Source organism: Natrix helvetica, assembly GCF_964273705.1.
Source record: "Natrix helvetica genome assembly, chromosome: 12".
Classification (NCBI taxonomy): Eukaryota; Metazoa; Chordata; class Lepidosauria; order Squamata; family Natricidae; genus Natrix; species Natrix helvetica.
Genome location: NC_138556.1, coordinates 11,455,233 through 11,466,205, shown reverse-complemented (window position 1 = coordinate 11,466,205; position 10,973 = coordinate 11,455,233).

Below are 10,973 nucleotides of genomic sequence, written 5' to 3'. Positions count from 1 at the left end.
AATGAAATTTCATTGCACACAGCTCTCACAGGGTCACCACTTCCAATATACGCTACATAAACATGACAAAATAAATATTGTCAGTTTTGGTCACCCTGATGTAAAAAGGATGTTAAACTCTAGAAAAAGTGCAGAGAAGAGCAACAAAGATGATTAGGGGACTAGAGGCTAAAACATATGAAGAACGGTTGCAGGAACTGGCTATGTCTAGTTTAATGAAAAGAAGGACTAGGGGAGACATGATAGCAGTCTTCCGATATCTCAGGGGTTGCCACAAAGAAGAGGGAGTCAAACTATTTTCCAAGGCACCTGAGGGTAGAACAAGAAGCAATGGGTAGAAACTAATCAAGGAGAGAAACAACTTAGAACCAAGGAGAAATTTCCTGACAATTAGAACAATTAATCAGTGGAACAGCTTGCCTCTGGAAGTTGTGAATGCTCCAACACTGGATGTTTTAAAGAAGAAGTTGGATAACCATTTGTCTGAAGTAGAGTAGGGTTTCCTGTCTAAGCAGGGGGTTGGACTAGAAGACCTCCAAAGTCCCTTCCAACTCTGTTATTCTAACTTCTAACTTCTAAAATGAATAAATTCAAAATTATGTATATACCCACATATATTATATGACACAGAGAAACAACACAGTCTAATTCGGATGTATGCCATCCGTACATGGTGAGAAAAACTAACCTTGCAAGTTTACCAGATGGATGGCATAAGGAACAAAGATGTTACAGAATCTGGTAGTCCTGCTACAAATACTTCGAAACCTCCTCCCAGAGTGGAACAATAGAAACAGACCCTGAAGTGGGTGTGTGGGGTCTCTAACAATGCTTTGAGCTCTAAGCACCTAGCACTTATAAGTAGTATCCTGAATAACTGGAAGCGAGGTTCCTATAATCTTCTCTACTGTCCTCACCACTCTCGGTATGGACTTTCTATCTGAGGTACTGCTGCCACCAAACCAAACAGGGATGCAGTTTGTTAAAACGCTCTCAATTGTGCCTCTGTTAAAAGTGGCCAGGACAGAAGGAGAAAGACGTGCTTTCCTCAGGGCTTCACCAAGTCTGTGAAGCTAACCACTGCAAATCTGTAAGTCCTTAAGCTTGCATGCCAACAAAAAACTCTTGCACACGAGATTTAATATATCCAGACTATCTGAAACCTTTTTCTATATAACTATCCAAGGGCCAAAAACCCAATATCATACATCCAGTTAACACAGGGGTGGGAAAAGTGCATCCTTACATTAGGTCACATTCCTTTTTGGTGGGGGGGGGGGAAGGTGTCCCTCTTCTTGAGCAGAGATGAACAAATGGAGTTTGGTTGGAGCAAACGGTCACCTGGGCTTGTCCATTCTCCAGGCGATTGTTCTTGCTATCTTCCATGATGCTCCTTGACTGAGGTTTTTTGGGGGAGGGGGGAGAGGGAGGCAGCTGGGCACACTTCCAAGCAGAGCCCCCACCCTCCATGTTAATGTTCTAAATATGCCAATCAGGCCAGTGTGAAACTCAGAGATAATCGGGTAAATAAAGATGATGCCAGAAAATGGCACTTTGCCAGCTTCTCAATAATTATTATTTTTAATTAAAAGACTCTTTTAATTAAAATAATGTCAGGGGGCAGGGAGCCTGACAGATGTCAACTGAGGTGTCCACAGACAACATATTGCATTCTCCTATTGCAGGGTAACTGGGGGGGGGGGTACACTATGAACAGCAAGAGGAAAGGATGAGAAGATATATATGTGTGTGTGTATATATATATACTGTATATCTTCTCATCCTTTCCTCTTGCTGTTCATAATGTACCTGTATAATAAACCTTCCTAGGTGTGGAAAAGGAGGCCTGATTGGTGGATCACAATTTCTTTTTTTAAAAAAAAATCTCAGATGAGCTATAGCTCTGGTGAGGCAGTCACATCCATCAGGCCTTCAGATAACTGGGCAGCTGGAGAGATCACCAAACAGAAGGACAGCTGTGAGGGATTTAAGTGCTCTCCCAGTCTCTACCAACCATCCCCTCCCTTCCCCACTCCTCTGATCTGCATTTCAATGGGAGAGAAGAAGTAAGTGGGAAGGAGCTCGAAAGGGTTAGAATGATTAATCATTTAAAAAGCAAGATCTTAATTACAGGGTGCAATTTTTGCTATTTAAGGGGTCCATTAGTTTCTTAGAAAAAAAAGAGTGGGGGGGAGAAATACCACAGGTTATTCTCCTTTTGAAGAAATGGAAGAAGGGGAAAAAAGGGAGGGAGAGAGGGGGGGAAAGGAGGAGGGATCCAGAGGGATGAGCTAATGGTGTTTCAGGTAGGAAAAGAGAAATCTGAAGGGTGCATTTTAAGCTGCTATGATTTGGAGCCCCTTGTCAAAACTTCACGATTTTGATGAACTGGTTACAAAAAGCTAGCTAAATATTCCAGACTCTTAAATGTATGTGTGTATGTTGATTTACAGATTCCTTGGAGAGATCTTAATGCTTCTCCCCCATAATGGAAAGAGGCTGGAGGATGTAGACAAATACATTAAAAAAAAAAAAACAGTTTTCTACCATAAAATTCAAAATCTATTTCAAAAGAAAACCTGTAAAGGCATTGCAAATCTTTTGGGAGTGCAAAAAAACCAACAACCACCCCAAAATAATACCTCACATGCACCTTAGGCAATCTTTGTTCATTCTCCAACTGTAGTGTTTTCACAGAAAAACGCCGTCTCATATGTGCAACTCCCTGTTGTTATAGTGTGCCATTTCTGAGAGCAGGTGCATTTGAACAACATGGCAAGCCACAATCTGGGTAAATTCTTATGTACTAGAAGACACTGCTTCAGTGTCCCTATGGAGTCTTTGTGTGAATGGATGTAGCTAACCTACCATGGACAGATTCATGCTTGGTTTGCTTAGTATGTTCTTCAGTCTGGGGATTAAAAAAAACCCTCTAGGAACAGACCAGAAAACAAAACATCAAGCGTGTAAATAAAATAAAGCTGTTTATGGTTTCTTTATGGTTTAACATGGTGGCTCAGTGGCTAAGACTCTGAGCTTGTTAATCAGAAGGTCGGCAATTCAGCGGTTTGAATCCCTAGTGCCGCGTAATGGAGTGAGCTCCCGTTACTTGTCCCAGCTTCTGCCAACTAGCAGTTCGAAAGCACATAAAAAAATGCAAGTAGCAAAATAGGGACCACCTTTGGTGGGAAGGTAACAGCGTTCCGTGCATCTTCGGTATTTAGTCATGCCAGCCACATGACCATGGAGACGTCTTCAGATAGCGCTGGCTCTTCGGCTTTAAAACGGAGATCAATACAGGCCTCTAGAATCGGGAACAATTAGCATATATGTCCGAGGGGAAACTTTACCTTTACCTATGGTTTGTTAGCCATCACTTTGTGGTTTAAGGCAAATTGTAGTTTCTGTACTATCTGAAAATGGACAGGGATTTCAAGATTAGAGCAGAAGTGCACAGTTGATGGCCATTTTTCAGTCAATCTTCTAAACCACTGAAGACTTTAAGGGTGAATGCTAGCCTTCTTAACGAAGAACTGCATAGTTCTCCCATTATTAAAGTGCATTGCTTTACAGCCTTTCTGTTAAAAAAAGGGCATCACTTTTTAAAAAGATGAAATAGTCTTTCAATGCCCCAGATCTCATGAAAAACTAGACATAAATATTAGAATGTGCTGAGATAGATAGATTAACATTTAAAATAAAAGGTAAGGAAGAAACAGAATATTTTTTAACATGGGATTTGTTTTACCGATGGCGAACTAACAAAAGCAGAGGTTAGAAATCAAAAAGATTAAAAAGATAATTTTTAAAAATTGTATTGAAAATTTTGCAAGATGGCTAAACTAATTGCATTATTGATTTGTGATTAATATTGACATGTTTATTAGGATTATGATGATGATGATGATTGTTGTATTTCTACTTAAAACTAACTGCACAGACAACACGTTGTTCAGATAGATATGGAACTTTTTACATTTATAAAAAATGTATCAATAAAGATATATATGTGTTGTATTTGTGCTGATAAATAAATAAAGGGAGACTAGTATAGATCTATTTCAAGCTATTTAGCTCTCATCAGCTGGCTATACCCTTACTGGGATTTGAACCTGGAGATAGGTTCAAGATATCTATCTATCTATCTATCTATCTATCTATCTATCTATCTATCTATCTATCTATCATCTATCTATCTATCTATCTATCTATCTATCTATCTATCTAGATATAGAGATAGATAGATAGATAGATAGATGATAGATAGACAGACAGACAGACAGACAGACAGACAGATAGATAGATAGATATAAAGAAAACCTAGACATGGGATCATTTTTTTTCCTGAACGATTCCTTATGGTTCCTTATGAATGAATACTTTCCTATGCCAAGATCTACATAGAAGATAAGAAAGCCACAGGCAACAGTCGACCTAGCTCAATATAATTTGGAATGGTAGTACTGTAGTTTAGAAGGTTTCAGTAGGTTTCTCTTTTTTGAAATCCCTGAAATTGAAATCATTGACGTGACCTTAACATTTAACCCAATCAGCTTCGCCATTCCCAAAGTATGAGCATGTAACATAAATCCTATTCTAACAAAAAGCATTTTTATCCACATGTGTGCATAACTTTGCAAGAATTGCCCAGAATTACTTACAGTGTAAGCAGGCAGTGTAGAAATTGGAGGGAGGGGGGGATAATAATTCCCCTGTTTCATTGAAAAGACCACAGGAAAAACTACACCAAAATTCTTTCTTTGGGAATCTGTTAGAATAATAATCCATTACAACTGGCTGCAGGCCTAGAAGAAGCTATTTCCCAAAGCACCTGAAGGCCAGACAAGGAATAATGGATGGAAACTGAAAAAAGGAGAGATTCAACCTAGAAATAAGGAGAAGTTTTCTGACAGTGAGAACAATCAACCAATGGAACAGAAGTTGCCTTCGGAAGTGGTGGGAGCTTCATCACTGGAGGCTTTCAAGAAGAAACTGGGCTGCCATTTGTCAGAAATGATGAATGCTTGAGTGGGGGGTTGGACTGGATGACCTGTAAGGTCCCTTCCAACTCTGTTAATTTGTGAAGATGAGCAGTTGATAGGAAGTTAAGCAAGAATGCTTAGGCAAGGAGCTCCAAAGGCTATGTAAGGTTGTTGAGGTGTTACTGTCTTAATTATGGCAAAACATAGGTCTGCTCTTAGAGGCATGGGATGAAAACCTATTATTCCATACTGGCAAACTTTATATATTCAACTCAGGGTTTTCTATGAAGTCCAGTACAATCAATAAAGTGGTTTATTGAGGTCCTACACACACTAAGTCGCCTTACTTTGTTCAGCAAGTCATAATGAAAAACACGATACATGATATCAAACCAGGATGATTGTTTGATATCACGTGCAAATGTACTCATTATTTCAATGAACAGATAGATTCATGGGTAAAGGCAAAGGTTCCCCTCACACATATGTGCTAGTTCTTCCCAACTCTATGGGGCGGTGCTCATCTCCATTTCAAAGCCGAAGAGCCAGCGCTGTCCGAAGATGTCTCCATGGTCAGGTGGCCGGCATGACTAAATGCTGAAGGCACACGGAACGCTGTTACCTTCTCACCAAAGGTGGTTCCTATTTTTCTACTTGCATTTTTATGTGCTTTCAAGCTGCTAGGTTGGCAGAAGCTGGGACAAGTAACAAGAGCTCACCCCGCTAGGGATTCGAACCGCTGAACTGCCGACCTTTCTGATCAGCAAGCTCAGCGTCTTAGCCACTGAGACATCACTCAGATTCATGGTGAGGACATATTCCTTTGAGTTTTCCGGCTGGTAAAAGTATTCCTTACTGAATATGGATGCTCTCTTCTGAATTGTAGGTGACTGCTTTTGCCATGGATTAGAGGGTAAAATGTGAAGAGCAAAATTGTCAGTTGGTCTCTAGAGGTAGGGAGGCGGAATCCATCGCTAACAAAAGGAATTAATTTCACGATCAGTCTGCTCATGAAGAAGCAGGTTGAAATTGGCGATAAATTGTGAAATAGATACAGCCGTTGGAGGAAAAAAGGATGCTGAACTTAAAACTACCAACAGTCAACAGGAGATGGCAGCTTTTCTCTAACATTTAGAGACGGAACCTACATCCACCCATTAAACCATCTTGTTCTCCACCTCCTAGTTTTTAAAAATGCATTATTATCATTTTTTTATATCAAAGGCAGATTATATCAATGGCCAGTTACAGTAAAGAAAAACAAGGCTAAATGAAGACAAGAAAACCAACCCGTTAAAATTGTTAAGCATACAGGCGTGGAATTCTTTTTTTTTTTATAAAGAATTTTTTATTTTTTATTTTCAAAACAAACACAACACATAAAATCTTTTTTTTTTGCATATTGTAGAAAGTGTATCAGTTGGTTACAAAAAGCTTTCGTGCATTTCTTTCACAGTCATCAAACATAATTCATATTAACTCAAGTATTTTAACTCAAAAATTTATACATATTTCCATCATCATACCTCCATTTACATTTGACAATAATTGTTTAAATATCCTTCATCATAAAATATACCAAGATTTAATACATAACCACATACTAGCATTTCATTTACTATTTCTAAGATCCTCCAATAACACTGAATCTTTATTATGAATGTTTAACTAGAATAGGCGTGGAATTCTGATGTGTAGTTTCTTCTATTTTTCTCTTTCAAAGTCCCAACAGATGATGTTCAATTTCCTTTACAGTCCTGGTTCTATTTCTTAACAGATATACTGTTGCTTCTCAAAAGAAACAGGCCTTCCTTCCTTCCTTCCTTCCTTCCTTCCTTCCTTCCTTCCTTCCTTCCTTCCACAAAGTTTAATTTATTAAATATGCATTCATACTGTAGATCAAACACAGAGAAATAGGATATTTAGAGAGGACTGTCAATCTAGGGCCGTATGAGTTAAACTGGATCTTTGATGGCATTTCACCTTTAAATCAGATTCCTTCAATAGACTAATTTATTAGAATCACTGCATCAAATTGGTTTGAATGATCGTCTGCAGGTGGCAGCATTTGTCTTGAACATATTGGAAAATTTGAATCCAATCGATTGGATTCAAGGCCTGGAGATAGCTGGAAGTTACAAACCAGACTGGGATCACCAATCTGAGTCCAATCAATTAACTAAATCTGATCATCTTCAATTTATGTAATCTTCTATGATTTCATACCTGCACTACTCTACATTTCTTAAAGTAACAAGAAAGCTAGCCAAATAGGCATGTTAAAATGAGCATAGATTGCAACCCCCAATTCTGTATAGGGTAGGGATTTTCATGCCAGCCAGCCAGAGGTTACTCAACACTGGCACTGGCATTGGCACTGACATTTAGCCAAATCAGGCAATACTTTACCCACTATTGCCCAGCAGAACATTTTTCTTTAGTGGTCTGCATGTCCACTCACCCACCTCTAGTGGTTTTCTGTAAGGTCATCAATATCTGGCCTTGAGCTTAGACATTAAAGCCAGGATACTAATGGAATCTTATAGCTGTGCTTTGGCATGGTGAGTTATTTATGGTATGTGGTGCTTTTGTTGTTATTTTCTCCTTGTTTAGTTTTATTTCAGCTTTGTACTATTGAGTTTTTCTGTATTGTGTTGTTTGTTAGCCACCCACTGGATCAAAATTGGCAGCCAGTGGCTCAGTGGCTAAGACTCTGAGCTTGTCAATCAGAAAGGTTGGCAGGGAGTGAGCTCCCGTTACTTGTCCCAGCTTCTGCCAACCTAGGAGTTTGAAAGCATGTAAAAATGCAAGTAGAAAAAATATGGACCACCTTTGGTGGGAAGGTAACAGAGTTCCGTGCCCCTTTGGCATTGAGTCATGCTGGCCACATGACCACGGAGACGTCTTCAGACAGCACTGGCTCTTCGGCTTTGAAATGGAGATGAGCACTGCTCTCTAGAGTCGGGAACAACTAGCACATATGTGCGAGGGGAACCTTTACCTTTATTTGGAGGGCAGGGTGGGTTCTCCCCTCTTTAAGATACATACATTAGATGCATACAGGAAAAGCATAGGCAACTATTTCTGTAATCTTTCAACCTGGGGTTGGTTTCCCTTCTGTGAGGATGCTGTTTGAGCTGCATGAAAATTCACCCTTAAAATAATATCTTAATGGCCAAAGGTGCTGGTTTTTGTAGTCCTCGTGAGGCAATTGATTCTCGATTTCACAAGGTGTTGTCATTGTTGTGATTATTATTATCTCCCGGTTTATCTTCCACACCGTCGCTTGAGAGAGCCTGCTGATGCCTTGGGTTGCAATCCGACCCTTTGCCCTCCCCAGTGAAAGGTGATGAGGGTTAATCGCCCAATGCCTCCCTCTTTGACCTCACTGTGGATTTATCTCTTTGTACAGTCATTTAGCCATTGCCATTCACAAAAGAGGGTGATTAAACACAGCCCGGGCCCTTCACGCCTTAGTGGCTTAATTTACTGATCCCTGTGGATTAAAGGTCTCCGTGGGGCTCTCCAGGACATCTAGAAATGCACCAGCCATAGGTCAGGACTGGCCTGAGGAGGAGGAGGAGGAAGCAGCAATGTCTACCCCCGAGATGGTCACTCCCATTCCTTTTGGGGCATTGTTGAGCTGTGTCAGGGTTCACACCATCGATTCAAAAGCAGAATCAAAGGGCACTTTTCTCAAATCGTCTCCTTCCCCTTGACAAAACAAACAGTGTGCTTCAGGGGGCTGTGTAGAGAGAGGGTCTCCTCCTTTAAATTCCTGGAAGTCCATCTCAGCAAAGACCTTACCTGGGGGGAAAAAACAACACAACCCAGGTACCCAGGAAGGCCCAACAGAGACTCCATTTCCTTAGGGCCATGATGGTGAACCTATGGTATTTTTTGCGGCCACGCGAGCCATCGCCCTGCTCATATCCTCCGGGCCTCCTGCCAGCCAGCTGATTTTCGAGTCTCTGGTGCCTGCAAGAGATGCACGTGGGAGAGTAGGAGGAGATTGGACGTGCATGCGCGGGGGAAGGGGGGAGCAGGGGGGAGTGTGTGCATGCACAGGGCTGGGGGGGGTACGGCACGGCCCCCACACCCCATTTTGGTCCCATGAGGTTTCAGGGAGGCCTGCTATCACCAAAGTGGGGTCGTGAGCACATGGGCGCTTGTTAATATTATTTATTGTGTTAGGGATTTTTCTGTCTTCACTGTGAGTTGTGTTGTGTTGGGCGGGAGGGGCGCACTGAGAGAGCTCAACCAATCTCATTGTATGTGTGCCGTGCACTGACAAATAAATAATTCTAATTCTTAAGGGGGGAAAGGGGGAACCGGACAGACTGGAGGGAGAAGAACAGGCACTATAAAATACAATACAATACAATAGCAGAGTTGGAAGGGACCTTGAAGGTCTTCTAGTCCAACCCCCTGCCTAGGCAGGAAACCTTATACTGTTTCAGACAAATGGCTATCCGACATCTTCTTAAAGACTTCCAGTGTTGGGGCATTCACAACTTCTGGAGGCAACTTCTGTTCCCCTGATTAATTGTTCTCACTGTCAGGAAATTTCTCCTCTGTTCCAAGTTGCTTCTCTCCTTGATTAGTTTCCACCCATTGCTTCTTGTCCTGCCCTCAGGTGTTTTGGAGAATAGCTTGACTCTCTTTTCTTTGTGACAACCCCTGAAATATTGGAACACTGCTATCATGTCTCCCCTAGTCCTTCTTTGTATTAAACTAGACATACCCAGTTCTTGCAACCGTTCTTCATATGTTTTAGCCTCCAGTCCCCTAATCATCTTTGTTGCTTTTCTCTGCACTCTTTCTAGAGTCTCCACATCTTCTCTACATCCTGGCGACCAAAACTGAATGCAGTATTCCAGGTGTGGCCTTACCAAGGCCTTATAAAGTGGTACTAACACTTCACTGGATCTTGATTCTATCCCTCTGTTTATGCAGCCTAGAACTGTCTTGGCTTTTCTGGCAGCTGCTGCACACAGCTGGCTCATATTTAAATGGTTGTCCACTAGGACTCCAAGATCCCTTTCACAATGAGATGCCGGACTTCCTGGTGGCACCTCAGTTTGTCGTGTCAATCCGTTCTGCTACCTCAAGCGTTCTGTAGGCGTCATGGGGGGAATCTCTTCCAGGGAATCCCTTCGGGAGGGATCCCTGAGCTGAAATTCATACCTGGGGATTAAAGGATGCATGAGAAGGAGGGGACCATGAAGAGTTTTAAGGTTTTTATTTGGTTCCCAATCTTAGGAAACCCCTAAAGCACCTATCGTGTAGCTCTAAATTTCCTTTGGATTATTGCATGGGAGATATTTTAACATTAGTTCTTGATTGTTACCCGCCAAGAATTGATGGATTCCAGCAGGCTAAAAAGCAACAAAGTAAGTAAATGAAGAAATAAATGCTCAAAGGGGTGTGGGAGAAGAGATGTAATATTTGGAAATTCAAAAAATGATTGAGACATTTGCCTACCCATCAGACCTGCCATTTCCTAGGATTTTCCATTCTGTTTCCTCCTCCCCATCAAGATTCAGTGGCCTATTGGCACATTCCATCCTGAATGGACCATTTTGAGTTTTACCACTCCTTGGTTAAGACTCCATGGCCAAGACTCCATGGCCAAGACTCCATGGCCAAGACTCCATGGCCAAGACTCCTTGGTCAAGAGGTGGAGATCTCTTCAAGATTCATTCATCTATCCTGTGTCCGCCTTTCATCTTCCTTATTCACTTTCCTTCAGGTGCCCAGAGATCTTCTCCTCAAGCATCACCAAGGCCATTCCGGCCAGCTCAAGATCCCCATTTGCAGAACGGCTGTGCTGAGAGGAGGTAGGACTGATTGAAAATTACTAGCAAAGGCAGCTGCACAGCTGCCTTTGGAACATCTCAGCCCTCTCTGCGTGTTTAAAAGATGCTGGGGGAGCCCTTCCCCCCGGTTCTCCCTTGCTTTCCCCCTTGCATCTGCCTTTAATTACTCTCT